This window comes from Podarcis vaucheri (genome assembly GCF_965113315.1).
Source record: "Podarcis vaucheri genome assembly, chromosome: 8".
NCBI classification, from domain to species: Eukaryota; Metazoa; Chordata; class Lepidosauria; order Squamata; family Lacertidae; genus Podarcis; species Podarcis vaucheri.
In genome coordinates this window covers 39,144,476-39,165,471 of record NC_138766.1, presented here as the reverse complement: position 1 = coordinate 39,165,471, position 20,996 = coordinate 39,144,476, and the positions used below count along the sequence as shown (strand labels likewise).

Here is a 20,996-nt window from a genome sequence, read left to right as displayed (position 1 = left end):
CCTTTTATTACAGATATAAAGCAAAGACTATGAAGATGCAATCATTTTTGCAGCTCTCAGACTTCCAGTAATATATCTCTTGTGGTTTAAATAACAGATAGTTTTAAGTGTTTTTCCATTACCTTCGTGTAAATGAAAAATGCATAAAATATTTTAACAAGGCAAAAGTAATCCAAGGAGATTGTTATTTTGTGTTACAAATTAGGTTATTTCTGTCATAAAATTAAGAGAAAAAAATCAGCGCAAGGACATTTCAGCTTAATATCATTTACCAAAAGGAACATGTAGCAGATTTAATGAGCTAGCAGGTCACCTGAATCCAGCTGTTTCCAACCAGCTTTATGAAACAGAGAATGCAGCTAGCAGTGGGAGGTAAGCATTATTACAAGCTCTCAAGGAGTTACAAAATCGATTTCTGCTTGAATGAATTAATTTAGATTATCAATTTATAACCAGCTACATGAATCCCATCAACTCAACAATTCAGTGAATGATCAGGCTCAGCCCTTGCAAGAGCTTAACAATTAGAGAAATCTCCCAATTACCTTCTGTCCTTTAGTGATAGAGTTAGTGTGACGGGGGCAAGTTGGAATGTTTGTCTAAGGATTTGAATATGTGAAATATAACACCTGAAAATGAGCAAGAGTATCAAGAGCTAAATCTTGTACTTAAGCTCCATGCATAGAATGTTATGATGAATACAATGTTAGATATGTAAAACTGAGATTCAAATAACCCCCAGTCATTGAGCTTTGAAGCGTGGCTTTAAAATTACTCTTGTCTGAGACACTCAAACATTAGTGTGGCTCAACTCTCCCAGAACTGGACTACTTCACAATACAGGTTGGGCAGAGTTTAAATGCTATCATTCACAGAAAGCTCCCTGCGATATGGAAAGTTAGCAGGTCACAAAAAGGATCCTTGTCCCTGAACTAGTTGCTGTAGTATGTGCTTTTTCAAAAAGAAGACTGAACTGGCTTTCCATTCAGTCTACTTAATGGGGCTGCAGTGCCAAAACTGTGGATCATTTTGCAGGATCAGAATTTGCTGCCCAAGTCAGAAAATCCAAATGGTTTCTCCTGTGGTAACAACATATAATAAATTAAATAATTGACCATGTGTTTCTCTTAAATCTGCCGCCCTAGGTGGCAATCTCATTCTCTCTCATGACTGGACTTGCCCTGACACTTCGAACTATGAAAGATTATGATAACTTGATAGATGATAATAAATAGAAGGGGAACCCTTTTAACCTAAGAGCCACATTGCCAATGTTAAAGTGGCCACTAGGCTGCAGTCATGGACATTTATGTTTGCTGTTTTGTGGATGGGATATGTATATTTCCACTAACTAGGGAAAGAAAACATCAGCCCAGCCTGTCCTTGTGCTCTTAATCTGCAGAAACCAGTATTTCAAAGCATAGAGATAAACACGATGACCTGTTAATATCTGTTAAAGGCTCAGCTACAAAACCCAGCGGAAATGCTGGCAGCTCTTAAACGTACACACATATAACAATCCATAATGCCTCTTGCACACATGCACACACATACGTTTGGGGACCCTTGCTCGTCCCTGTTGACTGCAGTACTTTCATCTTTCTTGTTATGCTGGGAGAATTGACTGAGCCAAGTCATATCAGTACCCTTAGAACCACATCATTTGCTTGACACAGCCAATAGAGATAGGGTTGGCTTCTGACAAAATGCAGAGTAAAGCCAAATTAATATATAGCATATGGGAACAGTAAGAGGCCAGATGGGTATAGGAAGCAGTCTAATTTGGCCAGAAGGCCTGAGGTGTCACACACTTGAAATAAAACAACTAAGGCTGCAGTTCTTATTATGTTTTTACTTTGCAATAATGACACTATAACAACTCAAAGACCTTTCCAGATTGTGGGGTTCCAGGATAAAGTATTTATGAGCGATCAGAATTTTTGATAGGCCCGGTAAAGCTGGGTCTTAATGTAATCATAATGTCAACAGGACTGTGTTTTTTGGGACTTGTCTGAGTAATGGATTGTCTACCAAGTGACTTGCACTGCATGGGTAACTACATTGCTTTGAGGTAATGTGTCTTATTAGATGTTTTCGAGGAACACCTCTCTAGCCATTTCTGTGCAGGCAAAGTATTCATAGCCCATTTCAGAATGTTTTCAATGGTTCTATAAGGCCAACTCTGACTCTCCTTTTGGCAGAGCAGGAAACATGACTTGGTATTTAGCATCACTTCTAAAATATACAGTGAATGCAGAGGTAATATATGAGAAGTCCATTGATCATCCCGTGGGATACTCCACTTAACCAAATTATAGCCATACTCTTAGAAAAGTCAAACTTTTCTAAACATTGTAGAACAGATTCAGTCTATTTAACTCGTGCTGTATCTTTTAGTCCAGAAGGGCCAGAGACATTATCTTCAGACGTTTTTGTTTAATTATCCCAGAAAAAATGTGATAGAGCTTGAAGGTAGTTTAATGTAGGGAAAAGCCAAAGACATCCTATTATTTCCACAATTCTGGCCATAATGAACTGTAATTTGTCAAATATATTTTCACTTTTCTTTATTCTATGTTGGCAAAGGCTTTGAATGCAATCCCTGGTGCTTACCTTAACACCACCTCGCTGTGATTGGAAATGTATCTCTCCTCAGCTGCATTGCAGTGAGAGAGAGAGAGAGAGAGAGAGAGAGAGAGAGCTCCTGGCAGCAGGCTAGGATGGGCAGATGACCTCAAAATGCTGAGGGCCTATAGCTGCGGTGTTCCACATTATTGATAGTAGCAGAGATATTGACAGTCCGCGCTTGGAAGGAAAATAGGAGTTTGATATGACATATTGTGTGTCTCAGCAAGACTCATAAATAATTTTGACAAGTTTTTGTATGCATGGGAAAGTCCTTGATTCAGCCTCCCATAAAAATAAACTTCTATTATGGAATGTATTTGTCAAGTGGCTGTGTGATGGATGGAGCTGCGTTTACCCCTTGGCAGTTCGATGAGTTTTAGATGCACAGCTTACCAGAGAGGATTTACGGGCAGTAAGGAAATAATTATTCAGTATGAAATACATAATTCTTGTACCTGAATTTTCATTTTTTATTATATTTTGTTTCTGTTGTGTTTCTGCTCTTTAATACAAAAGGCCCTGCCATTTTACTTGGAATTATTGTTCCTTGTTTGGTTTCCAAACAAGCTGATTTGATCATGTTCAAGTCTGTTTTGAAACTTGGCTTATATGTATTTTGCTAATTGGATTTGGACTTATATGCATCCTCCATCCACCTAAAAACCTAAAACTTGCAAATAAAATTTTGTTGTTTAAAATTAACCCCTTATATATTTTATTCCAGGCTTCATTGAAGAGTACGCATGAATAGTTTACTTTGCTGTTAGCAGCTGTCTAGCATTAGATGAGCCATATCTGTGACTTGTTTATTCTACTACTAGTGTTTAATATTTGTTGAATACTAACCACATAATAAGTACCATTCTTCCATTTTTGTCTTGTTATTCCATCTGCTTTCAAAATAAAGCCACAAAACGTATTACTTCCCTTCGTAATTGGGTCAACCCTTTTAGCAGAAGTTTGGCTAGCTGTTTAACTTTGGTTAGCTCCTTGTTCTTTGTTCTGACTTTGCCCTTTTGGTCTGTTTATGTTCAGCTTTTTATTTCTTGCACTTATTTTCAGTTTCTTTAGCCACACTCTGTGTTATCACACTTGCTTAGGGTGTGTGTTTCTAGGGACATTTACAAACTATTTCTCCTTGTTCAGGGAATGAGCACCTCCGGAACATGAATGGCTGGGTGGAAGTTAGATCACATGTGTTTGTAGACAGATATGTAAGAGTGCGTAAATTTGGTCTGAAGTTTGGCTTGTGGAGTGGCAGACCCTCCAAGTGTCCCTATTTTCCAGGGATGTCCATGATTTAGAGAACCCATCCCAGTTTCTTATTTGATCCCGGAATGTCCCGCTTTTCCTTAGAATGTCCCTATTTTCACTGGAGAAATGTTAGAGGGTATGGAGTTATTGACCCCTGAGCCATCCGAAGGCAATCCTGTATAGGGAAGTTTAAAAAAAAAAATGTTTACTGTTTTCTTATGTTTTTATATACTGTATGTTGGAAGCTGCCCAGAGTGGCTGGGGCAACCCAGTAAGATGTGGAGAGTATAAATAGTTAAATTATCATTATGCAATGGGATGTCCCTATTTTCATTGGAGAAATGTTGGAGGGAATGATAAGGTACTCAGAGAAGCAATGGAGATGAGATCAGAGCTCTTAAAAAAAATATGAAGAAGTGGTAAGGAAGTAAGGGGGGGAGGAAGTTACCATGAATTGGAAAGATGGCAAGAGAGAGAAAGGAAGAGAAAGAAGGTTGTAGCTTCTTTCCTTGTCCACTGTCTGAAAAGCAGGGAGGAGGTCAAAAGAATAGACTTTTCTCAGCTATGGCAAGGCTTTAGCAAAAAGAAAGAAGGAAAAATGGGAAAAATAGCACCCAGGCCCATAACTCCAGAGAAAGCCAGGCTGCATTTATCACAGCAAGACCCTTTTCTGCAATCTCCTGGAGGTATAAAAACCAGCATTTAACAGTGCATTCCAACTTAGGCAGATTCTCTGCCAGTATCATGTTCTGGTGAAGGCTTGTTTAGTTTAGGAATCCAAAACCAGTTCTATGTTTAGATGATCAAAAATTCACAAAAGTGGGTCCCCTAGAATGATCATTTCCAGAAGAAAATGCAATTGCCTTTTCCTGCTGAAAAAAGGAGGGGAGTCTATGCTTTAGGTGTATTTTTAAACCATTAGTCATGATGTGGCACATAGCAATCAGTAAATGTCACCATTAGGTGCCTTTAACGAAGGGACGCGGGTGGCGCTGTGGGTTAAACCACAGAGCCTAGGACTTGCCGATCGGAAGGTCGGTGGTTCGAATCCCCGTGATGGGGTGACCTCCCGTTGCTCAGTCCCTGCTCCTGCCAACCTAGCAGTTTGAAAGCATGTCAAAGTACAGGTAGATAAATAGGTACTGCTCCAGCGTTTCCGTGCGCTGCTCTGGTTCGCCAGAAGCAGCTTAGTCATGCTGGCCACATGACCCGGAAGGTGTACGCCAGCTCCCTCAGCCAGTAAAGCGAGATGAGCGCCGCAACCCCAGAGTCAGTCACGACTGGACCTAATGGTCAGGGGTCCCTTTACCTAAGGGAGTTTAACATTTTTAACTGCAAAAAAGGTTGTCTGAGCATACTAGCTAAGAACATTCAGTATTCCTTTTTTATACAACATTGTTATGTCTATTATTATTAATAGTAGTTGTAGTAGTAAGTTGCTTGCTACCTAAATGTCTCCAAGAGACGTATAACACATTTAAAAACATAAACATTCACTGTACCATTAAGAAGCATACAAGATGCCAACCATTCATTAACATATATACTATTTTTCATTTTTATCAGAAGCTGATGAAAGAGAAACAAATGTTTTGCTATCTAAATGAAAAATAAAGTAAATTAATCACAGTAACACACACACACACACACACACACACACACAGAGAGAGAGAGAGAGAGAGATCTACATAAACACACTCACAAGACACTCCCATAACAACTGCACAAGAATACAAACAAAAATCATCATTATAAGCTTCATATGTAGAACAAAATTTGTCACTTACCATTAATTGCTTCATTTTACTTTTTTGGTTTGAAGTATAGTTTCTAAAACCACCACCACCACCCCCCACACACCGCTAAGCAGAAACTGCAAGTTTAGACTATTAAGACTCGTTAATTTGGAATTTCTAGTACAGAATGAGGGAAAATAGCACATAATTTCACCAACTTTTTGACCTGCTCTTTATTTGGTATTGGGGGAAAGCTTTTAAAAAAGAAATTAGCATGCACTTTAGTTTTTCTTTGGATTCCTTCCCAAGTATATCTGTAAATATATGGAAAACCTCTTAAAAAGGAGCATACCCCCCCCCCCGTCATTATTATATAAAGCTTACTGCTTCCTATGCAGAATTTTTCAAGCAATATTTTAAATACATATCCCAGGAGGCAATTCACAGGCATACTGGTAAAATTTCATGTAAGTGATCTGCATTAACAATCTTTCAATCTCTATTGACATATAATAGTTTGACATGATGTTTTGCAAAGGATATATTCACACTGATTTCAACAACATGTAGTATTTCGAGGTTTTATTTTCCAAATATCTTCAGGCATCTTCATTTCATTTTCCTTTTGCTTCCAGGGTCTGTCAAGGTATATTTCAGTGCATCTCAAGGCACCATCAAAGCACAACATGTATTGAAATTTAGGGGCCTGGAAGCAAACTAGTTGATCACAGCTGCTCCACATTGCATGGAGTATGAGATGGTCTTATGAGTATTCTTTTATTGTCATCTGCAAAATATTTGAATAATATTAAAGGATATGGTGAACAGATTATATAGTTCATTAGAAAAAACTGTGATCTGACAGCAAAGTAAACTAACCAAAAAGAAAAAGAAAAAAAGAGTGAAGTGTGTTCATTTATCTCATTGCAGATTGTATCTAATACTGTACAGTTGTAGTGGGTCAGAAGCATTGAGCTTGGAATAATGCTCAGTAATGCAAATCATTGTTACAGGCATTCTGTCAAATTCTTAAAGGTGCTTTTCATTTATGTTGTGGTAGAATGGCAAATAGGTAAACATTAAAAAGAAAGTGTGAGTAAATATCCTTAAAGCTGATGAATGGAAAAAGATTAGGGTGTTTTTTGGGGGGTGGGTATATTTTTACATTCAAATGCTGTTCATTTTTATTACCCCAAACTACCATTCATATAGCCTATTTCTTCATATCTTTGGAACAATAAAATATTCTCATAAATCATTGCAGATTTGTTTCTATGACACTGCTTATAAAATAATGTATCTAATGTCGGGTAATACACTTATTAAAATTGAAGTATTAGACCTTTAAATTAGGTGTACATTTGAACTAGTTGGGTCACTTATAGTGGCACTGGTCAAAAGCAGCTGATATATGTCTAACACTTTTCGCAAGATTGGAGAGCCCTTAGAGTTCAGTCTTCTGATCAGCTATGCATATAAATATCTCCTTGCATGTGATAGTCAAGCATGCATAACTGACTACAAGCTTATAGCCATAATTTCAGCTGCATGTCATGTTACAAGTGCAAAAGAAATATCTTCAATGTACACTTTTTCTCTTCTTTTTAAAAGGATGTTAACATTTAATTAGAACAATAAAGTGTAATAGTGAAGTAAAAGAATAAGCATATAAAATTACAATAGTTGAAGGGTGTATGTGTGTATTCTGTGTTCAGGATATTTATTTAGTAGAGAACACATAGTTCACCTGTGAGGAAGAACTTCTGTGTGGGAGTCGTCATGCATATTTAATGCATGACTTAAAAAGAAAGGCAGGTTCTATGACTTGTGAGCAATCTTAGAAAAGTACGTTTCATGCCAATTCTGATAAGGAAAGCTTATAGGAAATATGTTTTCTCTCTCCCCAACCCCATTAGACAATGTGTCATATTTCACAGCAGAACCCTTCACATTTTCATATTAAGTGATTAATTGTTGTGTAGCCTTTATTGTATTTTTATTGCATTTTCTGATTCAAACAAACTAAAAAAACCCAACCTCCCATTCCTTCCAAGTATATGAACCCATTAAACGTGGGGCAATCTATGACACAGCTGAGTGCCGAGTTCATGATTCTGGACCAGCCTCAGGTAAAGAGAGAAGAGGGTTCAACTGCTCATGATTTTCCTTCTCCTCCCATACTCAGCTTCTAGTACCCAACTGAGCTCCAAGAGAATCCTGCCAGGTGTGGTGCCTTGCAGTCTTAAATGTTTTCCCACCTAATGACCACTTTCTGTTTACTGCTCCTCAGTTTCTTTATAGTCCTTGCATTCCATGACTCAAGACAACAAAACTCCATTATCTAGCAATGGGGCTCTGACATGATGTAGCATAGCATGTTTTTTCCTTTCTGTTTTCCATACAAATATGGCTATCAAATAGATAGCAATAAACAATCACAATAGTTTTTTGGAGTAACAATGAATGCACTGATCAATGTGTTTTTCCAATCAGCTAGGTTTATTTTGGGTTCTCTTAGTTCCTTTGTCATGGTTAGAATCTTTCACAACTCCTGTGTTCAAGATTATTGTGTAGTTTGCTCCTTTTAATGCATTTTGGACTATCTGAAGCAACTTTCTAAAAAAAAATTAATGCTTTTTCATAATAAAAAACTATAAAAATGAACTAATCTAAATGAAAACAAAAAAGAAAAAGAAAATACAAAGTCCTCTCTCAAAGGTAGAGTCAGACTCAAAAGTCTCAAATTTATTGATTTTCCTTTTCACATAAAAAGTCTAAAAGGGGTTCTCTAGTTATTCATCTTTGTTCACACAAGGATCTCTCCACTGTGGTCATATGTTAAAATAATATTCCATAGTTATTTACTTATTGTATATTCATAAATTCATACCCAGTTCCATATCTTCCAATCCCATTTCTAATGTTACTTGTTGTGATTCTCTAATTCTTTTTTATTTCCACTTTTTTCATTCTTTTTCCGAGAGAAGCTTCAGAGGTTTGGCAGCTTTTTCCCTCTGAATTCACTCTAAATTGTGCACAGAATCCTTTCTTTCTCAAGTATACCTCTGCTAGCTCAGGATATCTCTTGATTTCTGCATCCATGGTTTCATTCCACTCCTCCAACATCTTAAGTCCACCATTTGGCTGTTTCATTTCCCTACACACCTGTGTCAATGTCTTCTCCATTGCATCATATACTACCTCCAACTTTACCATTTCACTCTACAGTTCTGTTATTGAAATTGTTCCCCAAAGCTTCTGTGACTTCTTTAATTCCACTTTCAGTTTCATCATTCTCTAGCCCATTTCATCAGTTCAGCTCTGATATCTTTTAATTGCTCATTCAATAACTGCTGTAAAATGACAACAATCAATGGGGTGTCCAACAATTTATTTGCCATACTGAATGATCTTATTAACAGCCCAGTCTCCACCTTAAGATATTCACATCTCAAGAGCTTCAGTCTCCCATATCAACTTTAAGGTCTGCAAAGCATTCCTTTTCAAGCTGCATTCCTTTCCCACAGTGACAAAGAAAATGTACTTTCAATTTGAAATCAGCACTTTTTGTTGAAAAAACAAAAAGTTAAAAGTAAAATAAAATAAAGATCTCTAACAACAAGAACAGCCCTTGAACATTTAAAACTTTTAAATTAAAACATGCTTCTCTTTTGCTTTCAGTCTTTTAATGATAATCTCTTTTTAAGATAGAAGTTAGCTCTCACTCCATGTACCCCAGTAATGATCTCTGTCAACGAGCTGTCAACAGAATTTGTTTAGTTTGCCATGCTCCTCCCCTGGAAGCCTAACTGAAGCAACTTCCTGAAGATTATACTGTTTGGTACTGCAGGGGGTGGAGTAGGGCTGAAATAAGAACCATATTTCTTCAACAGACATAAGTGATGCTCAGTGTGCTTTCGTGTACAGTACTTAACAAAAAATATTCTGCCAGAAGGTAGTGACCCACAGGCAGCTGAGCACTATGAAAGCTATAATTTTTTAATAAAGACCCTTGTGATGTGGATCTGCTCTGATGTGTAAAGGTTCTCATGCTAGCACAGATTCTGCCAGATTTTGCATTATTATCTTTAGGGTTCTGTTTTAGGAGATAATTTTTATAAAAATCACTGTTATAATGCCATATTATGGAGCAGGAGTTCCTCTATGGCATGCTGATAACAACCAGTTCTCTCTTTTAAAAAGTCCCAGAGACATAGCTATAGAGAGGGAAGTTGGAGGAAGGCACATCAGATTTGAGGGGGGGGTACAGGATGGTTTTCTGGATAACACTGAAAATAACCAGGTTCTTTTTGGAAGAGAAGGGCTATGCTACTATTTAAAATTCTCCATTGCAGACGACTATAGCAACTTTAAAACGGGATTCCATATTTGTGGTGAGGTGGGGCGGATTGAGTGCCTTACCCCCCCACTTAGCTTATTGCTAATTGTAGTACAGTACTTTTTAAAAACATAGAAAATATAAGATCAATAAAGCCTTTGGTTACGGGAGGTTTTATGCTTCTTTTAAATTCACTCATGTTCCAAAAAAGCATGGGAAATCATACATTATGGCTCATTGCCTTAAATTGCACCCTGTAAGCAGTAAGGACATTGTACTGTTGTACAGATCTTGAAAGAAATAAAAGTTGAACAAATTGATTGTTCACATGGATCCAGGTATTTGTAAATTAAATGTCAAACAATTGCACAAACCAATCATCTGTATGATTCAAGACCTTATGGCTTGAAAGGTTGGATTAGATGATCCTTGTGATCCCTTCCAATTCTAGAGTTGTATGTATGTGTGATTTCCTGCCCCCGCAGCATTTGCCTCCTAAGATGGCTGCCTCACTCTGTCTCATTGTAAGAATGGTCCTGGTTGCTGTTAAGTCTGGCTATCTGCTGAGGTGATAGTGCACACTGCTTGCATACATTGCAAAGGAATGTAGGAAACAGCCTTACAACAAACAGGCCGTTGGTCCATCTAGCTCAATATTGTTCACACTGACTAGCAATGGGCTCCAGAATTTCAGAGAGGACATTCCCAGCCTTGGATCTTCTGTGGGTAAGGCAGGTTCTCTACCTGAGCTACAGGCCTCCCCCATTCACAGATGCAATGAGGGTCAAGCAACATTTATACATCTGAGCCACAAAATACACTCAGTCTTTAAATCCAGTTTCTATTTCATAGTCATAGAGCTGGAAGGATCCGCAAGGCTCATTTAGTCCAACCCTCTACAATGCAAGAGTCTTTTCCCCAATGTTGGGCTCGAACCAACAACCCTGAGATGAAGAGTCTCATCCTCTACTGACTGAGCTCTTTCCTAGCCATTATGTTTAAATTTCATAGTTGATTATTTAACCTGCACTGCAGCTGATGAGGTACCGTATTTTTCGCCCCATAAGACGCACCGGCCCATAAGACGCACCTAGTTTTTTTGGGGGGAAATAAAGGGAAAAAAATTTTATTTCCCCCCCAGGTGCGCTCCGCTAATCCCGAAGCTTGGGGCGTGCGGAGCTCAGCACGCCCCAAGCTTCTGGGTGCCGGCAAGGTCTCCGCTAGCTGTGGGAGAGCCGGGCGCCTCTCCCAGGGCTAGCGGACAGCTGTGCTAATCCTGAAGCTTGGGGCGTGCGGAGCTCAGCGCGCCCCAAGCTTCTGGGTGCCGGCAAGCAGTCCGCTAGCCCTGGGAGAGCCGCGCGGCTCTCCCAGGGCTAGCGGACCGCTGCGCTAATCCTGAAGCTTGGGGCGTGCGGAGCTCAGCGCGCCCCAAGCTTCTGGGTGCCGGCAAGCAGTCCGCTAGCCCTGGGAGAGCCGCGGAGCTCTCCCACGGCTAGCGGATCCGCTGCGCTAATACAGAAGCTTGGGGCGTGCGGAGGTCAGCGCGCCCCAAGCTTCTGGGTGCAGGCAAGCTCTCCGCTAGCCCTGGGAGAGCCGCGGAGCTCTCCCACGGCTAGCGGACCTCTGCGCTAATACAGAAGCTTGGTGCGTGCAGAGGTCAGCGCGCCCCAAGCTTCTGGGTGCAGGCAAGCTCTCCGCTAGCCCTGGGAGAGCTGGGTCTCCCACAGCTAGCGGATAGCTTCCTGAAGCCTGGAGAGCGAGAGGGGTCGGTGCGTACCGACCCCCCTCGCTCTCCAGGCTTCAGCGAAAGCCTGCATTCGCCCCATAAGACACACCCACATTTCCCCTTCATTTTTGGAGGGGAAAAAGTGCGTCTTATAGGGCGAAAAATACGGTAAATAATTTTTGATTTAGATTACAGTTGGTGTGTAACAAGCATTATTTTACCAGCAGCAAGCAGAATTTATGCCGTTATTTGGGCTATCAGTGATGCAACTTATTCCCATGACTTTTAAAAAGAGCACCAAAAGCACGAAGTTTTAAAGTAGACATATTAAGCAATAAATAGTAGCACTGAAAAATCAATTTAAAAACCATAGGTAGTTCTTATGGCTAATTTAATTAAGTCTATATCATGTATAAAACTGCATTTACAAGTCAAGTTATAGCTAGTTGTTCTTATTGAAATGTAGCTCTCGTATACCCTGTGAAAACACAGTGACACACAACTAGCTATAAAAAATGAAATATTCCAACATATCCAATATATCTGTGAATAAATGAGATGTGCAGAAGTAAAAGGGGAAAAAACAACTTAGAGTTGTCGAAAGAATTACATGAGAATAATAGAAGGGTGGGTTTTTTCCATTTTATTGATTATTCCCAGAACTTTAAGTTTCACAGTTAGATTGACAACTGAGTTATTTGCCCATCCCTAGTGACTGACAATAGATAATGGAAAGGCTTTTACCATGATATAACAGCACAGAATAATTTCTAATTTACTACTGTAGTTCTCATCAAAAGTACCTCAGCAAAAACACTAGATTTATCACTTCAATTACTGGAATTTCACATTTAGTTTAAAGAGACATGTTTCTATAATGTGACAGGCTTTACACATTCTGAACTTATTCAGACATTTCGGCTATCAGAATAATCAGGCACAGATATAAATGAAAGCAATTGTTTTAGTTTTATAACTTTCAGTTCTTTCTGCTTGGCAGTGAATGAAACAGAGCCTAAACTCAGGGTCTTTGCCAAATGAGGCATATTTTCAGACCAATTTTTTCTTTCTTTTTAGATATCATGTTCCCAATATTTTATATGAGAACTAATAATATACCATTGAATCAATGATTACAAATCATCATGCATTCTCAGCTGCATTTGTCCAGAAGTTGTGGCTGATATCCAAAACATTTAAATAGTCAAATCTGATCAATTAGCAGTAGTGTTTATAGAGGACAAGAGCAGCCTGTGACAAAATGTTGCCGTATGGAGAATTCATATTCACAGTTCAGCCCAGCCAGCCATGCCCTGTTCCAGCATGCTGCATTCTACCCTCAAAGCAGCCAGTGTTCCTGGCCACTGAGCATGCTCAGTCCTTATCATCTTGTTGGGGGCAAAGGATCACTTATGATTTTTTTCTACCTAAATATGTTTTGTACTTATTTTGGAGTTCCCCTGAGCCTCATTATAACTCCATATTCTGTGCTGATGGTGCCATTTTGGCTACATATGGATCTACTCTTGGAAAATGAGTTCACTATGAGTAGATTGTATTATCTTACTGAGGGCTGGTAACATCTGAACTTGAAGCTAAAACGTCTTAACCCGGAGAGCCGATGTGTCGCTTCGGTGCTTTGCTTCTGGTTAAAATGCAACTGTTTATCTCATTATTGTGTCCTTTGACCACACAAGCCTCATCGACTTCCACTCATTTCCCTTCTCATTGCATTTTCAACAGAAATTCCTTGCCAATATTTTTGTTCTTCTCTGTGCCTTGTCCCATTTTCCCTGTTTGCCTTCTGTATATTTTCTTTCCTCCTTGCTTGTGCATCACCTTTGCATCCTTCCCTCTCTTCAAGGGCAACAAGAACGAATTATCTCTTTCTGTTCTCAAGACAGTCCCCACTGTGAGGTAAGCTACACTTCAGTGAAAGTGATCTGATCTGAAGGGAATGTTAGCATAGCACCAACAAATCTAGGTTCCTCCAGCTTTTAGCCCTAAACCTTTGTATCATCTAAACAGTTAGAATTGTGGCATTTCAGTGGTACCTCGGGTTAAGTACTTAATTCGTTTCGGAGGTCCGTTCTTAACCTGAAACTGTTCTTAACCTGAAGCACCACTTTAGCTAATGGGGCCTCCTGCTGCTGCCGCGCCACCGGAGCACGATTTCTGTTCTCATCCTGAAGCAAAGTTCTTAACCCGAGGTACTATTTCTGGTTTAGCGGAAACTGTAACCTGAAGCGTATGTAACCTGAAGCGTATGTAACCTGTGGTACCACTGTATTATGATTCAGATCCAAGTGCCAAGACTGAATAAGATTTTTCTTGGTTCATCATCCAATGTATGTGAGGTGTAGGATTGTGCTTTTATTGAAGCCCAGGTATAAATATCTCAACAATTGTATCTGCTATTTTAATTAGGCAAACTGGTTGGCCAGAGGTAAATAAGCAGCTTTCTTATTGAAGTCAGTTAACATAGGGTTGCACGATCCCTGTCTCAGATCACAGAATCATAGAACTGGAAGGGACCCTGAGGATTGTCTAGTCCAACTCCCTGCAATGTACCTTTATCGCTTGTGTCCTGTTACTCCAGTCTAGATTGATGTTAATCCTCAGAATGTCCCAGTTATGACTACTCTCTTTCTGTATTTTATTTTTAGCATTCAGATTATTTTCTAATTCTGATAGTTATTTTCCAAAAGCAGACAAATCCATGTGACTGTGTTTTGCACCCCTTTCCTCTCCCTGCCCCCAGGTGGCAGAGAGACATACAATCTGAAGCTTGGGAACAAACTTGGAAGTATCACAACATTGCTTGGGTAGGCAGGCTACAGGCTACATTAAGACACTGTAAAATATGTTATGCCTGGCTATTGGCAACATAGGTAAATTAACTGCACCTATGTTTCCTTTTGCTTTATACGTTGGTGTTTTTAAAACCATTTTACATTTCAGTTCTTTTTGTGCAGTTTTGTCAGGCTACCATAATATGACTCTGAGATTCTTAGAAACTTTAATATTTCCTTAGTACTCACCAGTGGCAAGTCCAACCTCTTTTTTTAGTTAACCAACAATAGTGAAAAAACTTTAGAGAGGGGAAGCTAATGCACCAGGGGAAGTCCACATGGAATGATGACTGCTTGTTGAGAAGGGGTGAGAAACTGGGGCAGAGAGGAGGAATGGAGTAAAGTATCTTGGAAGATGGTATCACTTGAAGCTTGAACAGGAGTATTTCACTGGGTATTCTATATCTGCAGTGTATTTTTCAAGCCATAACTTACGTTTATTAAGACTAAAAATACATTTTGCTTAATTTTCTGAGAACAGCATCCCAAAACATTGACTGTAGTGGGCCTTATTGTAAGAGGGTCTAAAATATGACATTAAGTCTTAGTAGGCCAAGTGTTGGGAATCTTTGACCCTCCAAAAGTTGATGAACTGTAACTTTCCAGCAAGCATGGAAAACATCATTCCCAGCAAGCATAGTCAATGGCCAGGGAGGATGGGAATCATAGAATTGTAGAGTTGGACAGGACCCTGAGAATCACCTTAGGAGTTGTAGTTCATCAACATCTGGCTCACCCAAGATTCCCCAGGCCTTCTTGGGGCTTATAATGCAAACCTAATCACCTACTCAGAAGGCAATCCTATTGAATGGAGCAATGCTTACTTCCAGATAAGTGGGTTTTAGGGTTGCAGCTTTAACCCATTGGAGTATGGGTAACTCTGCAATATATGCAGAGGCTTTACCAGGTCAAAGTGTTGCCACTAGACAAGTTTGTGGTTGAGTAGACAGATAGAAGTTAGTTCCATGCTAGTAATCCAAGCAAAATGGGTGAAGTTTGGTATTGAAGGTGGCATGACTGAAAAGAAGGGTGAGATTAAGCAGAACCAGAGGGCAAGAGTGGGTGAAGATTGGGATAAAAGATTGGGGTGTTTTTTGTCACAGGAATATAAAGTTATGCCATAGGAGCAGTGATAGATGGTGACTGTTCAGCAAAACATAAGGGAAACAAGGGTAATTCCAGGGCTAATGAGGCACCTTGACTTGAAGAGGCACAGGGATCAGGACAAGATATAGAGTTAGTTACGGAGCAAAGCTCCCAGAAAGACCCTGGGAGATGAGACTCTGTTAAGCCGAAGACCCTGACAACTCTGCAGCCATTAGCTTCGTTTAATAGCTGTTGCTATGGAAATTTGGAATTTTTATTATCATAGATAAAATAAATCAAAATTAAAAGTTTGGGATAAGGAAGCATGCTTTGAAGGCACACTTTCAAACAGTTGCGTCTGACAGACATGCGCTGCAGCAGGTGTTAGGAAATCATGGGATACAACTGACTGAAGTATTTTGAGAAAACTGTGATAATGTCAATGGCAAAATTTATTTTACCAAGTGCAGATGTAAGACATCAAGTTCTCAGACTGATGGCAGAATTAACAAAAAAACACACACCATCTGCTTCAATAATTATCTGGAAATACTCATATTCTTGGATTTGTTTTAATACCACTTAGTTTCCAGCTTTATTTTATCTGTGTTTGTACACCAACTAGACTAGATTTTGCAAAATGAAGACTCATTCCATCTGATCATTTAAAAATGTGTTTTTGCATGAATAATGAATCTTTGAATTGTTACTAAACAAGCAAATTATTTGCGTATGTGTCACATCGGTTATCAAGTTTGCACATGTGACAGCTTCAACAGCCGTCATGTAAAATGCATAGAGCTTGTAACCATATGTTTTTGCTTGACAAAAAGCTGAAACTCAAGATCAATTTTCAATATGGAATGCACAAATTAACACTTTAAAATGTACCACAATATGTACAGCTTGGCAAAATCTGCAGAAATAGCACGTTTCTAGATATTAACTGATATCTTTGGATTCGACCTTAAGGTATTCAATCATTTTGATTAAAAGACTGATTTCTCATAAAACCACAGTCTGTTGGAGGCGCAAAACCAATGACATTTGAGCATTCATATATTTTCATAAACTTTGAACAATGTCAGTGAGACACCTCTTCAATCTTGGCCACACAACAGCAGGGTATTCAATCTTTCTTTAGCTTAAGACAGAAAATTTGAATATCAGCATAGGGTTATTAATGTGACAGTTCACATAGTGTGAACCATGTTGATTCTTAGGAAGCAGATCTGTCGAATATATAGTGTATGTGCTTTGCTCTTATTCTTTAAGGAGGGAAAAATCAACCAGAGATCCTAGACTCCCTTTCAAAATGAAATTGATGCCCCATAATTCTTTATGTGTAAAACATAAAAAGAGCTGGCATCAGGTTGCCAATGACACAAGTATTGTTTTCATACTATTTTTATTGCTTGTTCATACTCTTTATACTGACTATTAAAAGTCATAAAATATGCGTTGCAAATTTCATTGTGCATTATTAGCCTTTTTTTCTTGTATGATTTCCTTAATAAACAGCCTCATTAAAAATGACTGAGCTGTAAAAATTAACTACTTGACACTGTGTGTGTGTGTGTGTGTGTGTGTGTGTGTGTGTGTGTGTTTGCTGGTGCTGTTTCTGCTTGAATTTAAAGGTGCAGATTAGTAAAAAGACAACTTTTCCCATGGATTTTCCTTCACATTAGTTCTGGGCTAGTATAATCAATTTTGTATATATTACATCATGTTGCAAGTGATATGCAATGTAGGTTGGAGGGGTGTTTAAAAAACACACACCCTATTGCACTGAATGAGAATCTCTCTCTCTCTCTCTCTCTCATACACACTCTCTCACACACACACCTGATAACATTCATTAGGATTTTTCTTTTTCTGTTGTTCCCTGAGCAGCTTGGGAGAAACCAGATGGGCTGTAAGGGGAAGATGAGCAATTCTATCCTGCCCAAACAGCAAATGTGACAACACATTGTTTAGTAAGACGACAGTGAGGTGCATGTGTTAATATGTTATAAAGCACCCACAGATGTCTCTAAAATTTTCACAATTGTAACCCTGCCAAGTTAAGAAACAACACAATAACTATCACTGTGATAGTAGGAAGCTTCATTGTTGTCATTTTGTAAGGGTGAGCTACCAGCAGCTACAGCTGTTGAAAACAATATGATTTGCTTAACTCTTTGTCTGTCCTATAAACTCAGTTAAATTAACTTTGTAACTAAGCCAGAGGATTTATTTTTTGTAACACTTAATACATTTTACACTGCCTCTTATTTTGGTAAGGATTCACTTTTAAAACAGCTGATTTGAACATTGTACCCATAGATGATAAACTTTCCAGAACAAAACATCATTAATGGTTTAACAGCAAACTGTAATATTACGCAATAGCTACTTTATCAACAAATGAAACTCTTACGCACAAAAAACAAATCCAGAAATTAGCATTGGATTAAGGGATTTTGTCCCAAATGTGTCATTAGGATCTCTTGCAAAATAATAATAATAATAATAATAATATCTGAACATTGTACTGTGGCTGGCATTCCAAAACTGCATGACCAGTTCCCTGGACCCAAGGGTCTGATCATTTATTTCTCAAAATGTAGGCCCTAATGCCATGTAGCAAATAATTTTTTAAAATGGAGGATACTTTAAAAAACAGATTGTGATATATAGCATGGACTGTCTACCGTTAAAGAAAAAAGTACAGTCATACCTCAGGTTGAAGTTGCTTCAGGTTGAGTGTTTTTGGGTTGCGCTCCGCTGCAACCCGGAAGTAACGGAACACGTTACTTTCAGGTTTCACTGCTCGCGCATGCGCAGATGCTCAAAATGACATCACGTGCATGTGCAGAAGCGGTGAATCATGACCCGCACACATGCAGACGTGGGTTGCGTTCTGCTCTAGATGCGAATGGGGCTCTGGAACGGATCCCGTTCGCATCCAGAGGTACCACTGTAGTGACAACTCCCATTGGCTAGTTACAAGCCCTTGGGCACACCTAAGGTAGCGTTCTAGATCCTAGCTTGGTTATGGTCATACCAGAATAAGGGCATGATGCCACCAAGTTGCTCACACTAAGCAAGTCTGGGTTTGGTCAGTGCCTGGCTGGCTGGCTAGCTAGAATTTCATATATGCTGTCCAGGTTTCCATGCTGGAAAGAAGGTGGGCTAATTTCCAGAGGGGTAGACATATTGGAGCAAACGCAACAAAAAAAGTCATAAAGACTAACAAATTTGTGGTTTGAGGACCCGAACCCCGCGCAGTGGAATGAAACACAAGGACACGTGATATAAGGTTAATGGGCAAGAAAAGGCCACAACTTTATTGATTACAGCAAGTGAAAAGGTATTGGCTTAGGCATTGGATTATGTCAGCTAACTCCACCCACTCGGAGAGGGGTGAGTCTAAAAAACAAACAAACAAACAAAGGGGGTTTATTCACCAGTAGGTGGAGCCTGTTGATGCTAATCCAACTATAGAGCCCCTGATGTCACCGAGGGTCGTGCCATGGCCTCCCGCCAAGCAGGCATCGGACAGAATACACGACCACCGGATTCCTTTAACGGAAAAGTGAGGGCTGGAGGCTGGCGCCGCAGCAATTCAGGCTGCTGTACACGCCCCCTTGAAGGCACCTGGTTGGGTGCCTGACCGAGGGCGTGGGCGCCAGCCAGGTGAGTTGGAGGCAGGGGGCAAACGCCCCCTGCTTGAGGCGGAGTCCGGCTCCTGGCCACAACCACTCCCCTCTCTTGCAGGGAGGAGAGTCTTTATTGTGGCACAAGCTTGCATGGACTGTATTTTACTTCATTAGGTGCATTACATTTTATCCTCTGTTGCAGATACATGTACAGTGGTGCCTCGCAAGACAAAATTTATTCGTTCCGCGAGTTTTTTCGTCTAGCGAATTTTTCGTCTTGCGAAGCACGGTGTCGGAAAAGTTTTGGAAAAGCTTCAAAAATCACCAAAAACCTCCAAAAAGGCTACCACACCGCGTTCTATGAGTTGCTCCTCGAAGTCAAGTCGCAACTGTATTAACGGTGTTAAGAAAAAGGAAACAAACTTGCAAAAAACGCAAGACGTTTTCGTCTTGCAAAGCAAGCCCATAGGGAAATTTGTCTTGCGAAGCAGCTCAAAAACCGCAAAACCCTTTTGTCTAGCGAGTTTTTCGTCTTGCGAGGCATTCATCTTGCGGGGCACCACTGTATACCCATATGTGTAAGTATGCATTCTGCTGCACACCTCCATATTAGAACACTGGCTCCCTAGCACAAAGGTTACCAACCATTTTGGACTAGTGGGCACAGTTTGAATGTTGAGAGGGTGCTGGGGGCACCAGTCACAAAATGACTGCCATGAAGCAGGTGTGGTGTAACATAAATTGGCTGCCACAGGGAGTATGGCATAACACAGAATTAGAGAGACAACCACCCCCAGCAACCTTGCACTTGCCATGGGAAGTCAACTATGTCCTGCTGCTCCTGTTTATGGAGATCAAGCACATACACACTGTTGCTAATAACAACCTTCATGGGTGCCATAACCCTAGTGGGTGCCGGGTTGTTGACCATTGTCCTAGTGCCTTGAAATTGTTGAAGACTGTCATTCAGTATTTGTTCATGTCCAAAGGAGTGTGGGCTTAGGTCTTCTACTGTGCTGATCTGAAAAAGAAAGCCATTGCTTCTCATTATACGGCATATGTATGTACCTATAAATGTATTGTTATTAAACATGTTGCATGCAAATGTAGTTGTAAATACTTGGGACAGTTTCCCCAGAAACAAGCAATGAGAAAAACTGCATGTTAGGGAATAATCTGACAAAATTATAAGCATTCTAAAACAGAACATACTGTTTGCTAATGGCATAGATCTGCTTTATTTATTTTGTTCAGTTCTTATCTAATCATTCTCTGTCCTTTTCTGCAAAATGCATTAGTGACTATAGACCTGATTTATTCAGGAAAAATTCTCACCAAACTCAGTGTTTGGATAAGCAGTGAAAGATAGGTTCCAGTGGAAGTCATGCTATCACTGATCTGTGGGAGGATAGTGATAGGAACAATAGCAGCATAAATTCAGAATGTGAAGGGTTCTTCTGACTAGTGAACAAAAGCTTTCTTGACTGGTCGTTATGGGTTCATGTAGAAAGTTCATTGGAATCTGTGGTGAAATATTTACTTAGAAATAATTTTAAGCTGACTGATAGGAAAGCATTCCACTTGATGCAGTTTCATATCCATTTCTATCCCAGAACAATGACAAGGCTTTTCTCCAACCTTTGCATTTTGCAGTCACAACTCTGTGGGTGAGAAGCCTTGGGAAAGCTTTATTTTATTTCCAGCAGTGAACTCTTTATAATAAGAATGGGGAGC

General features: G+C 39.6%; 1 protein-coding gene and 1 long non-coding RNA gene across 2 annotated transcripts in view; one reads left to right on the top strand and one right to left on the bottom strand.

Moving 5' to 3' along the window:
* Positions 1-20,996, top strand: part of ZNF407 (zinc finger protein 407) — a 355,845-nt gene that overhangs the window by 297,565 nt on the left and 37,284 nt on the right. The gene's annotated exons all lie outside the window — the stretch shown is intronic.
* LOC309539297 overlaps positions 19,843-20,996 on the bottom strand; it is a 112,057-nt gene continuing 110,903 nt past the window's right edge. Inside the window, exon 6 of the long non-coding RNA XR_014222807.1 lies at positions 19,843-20,283. This is a non-coding gene — a long non-coding RNA (uncharacterized lncRNA). The remainder of the gene's footprint in view (positions 20,284-20,996) is intronic.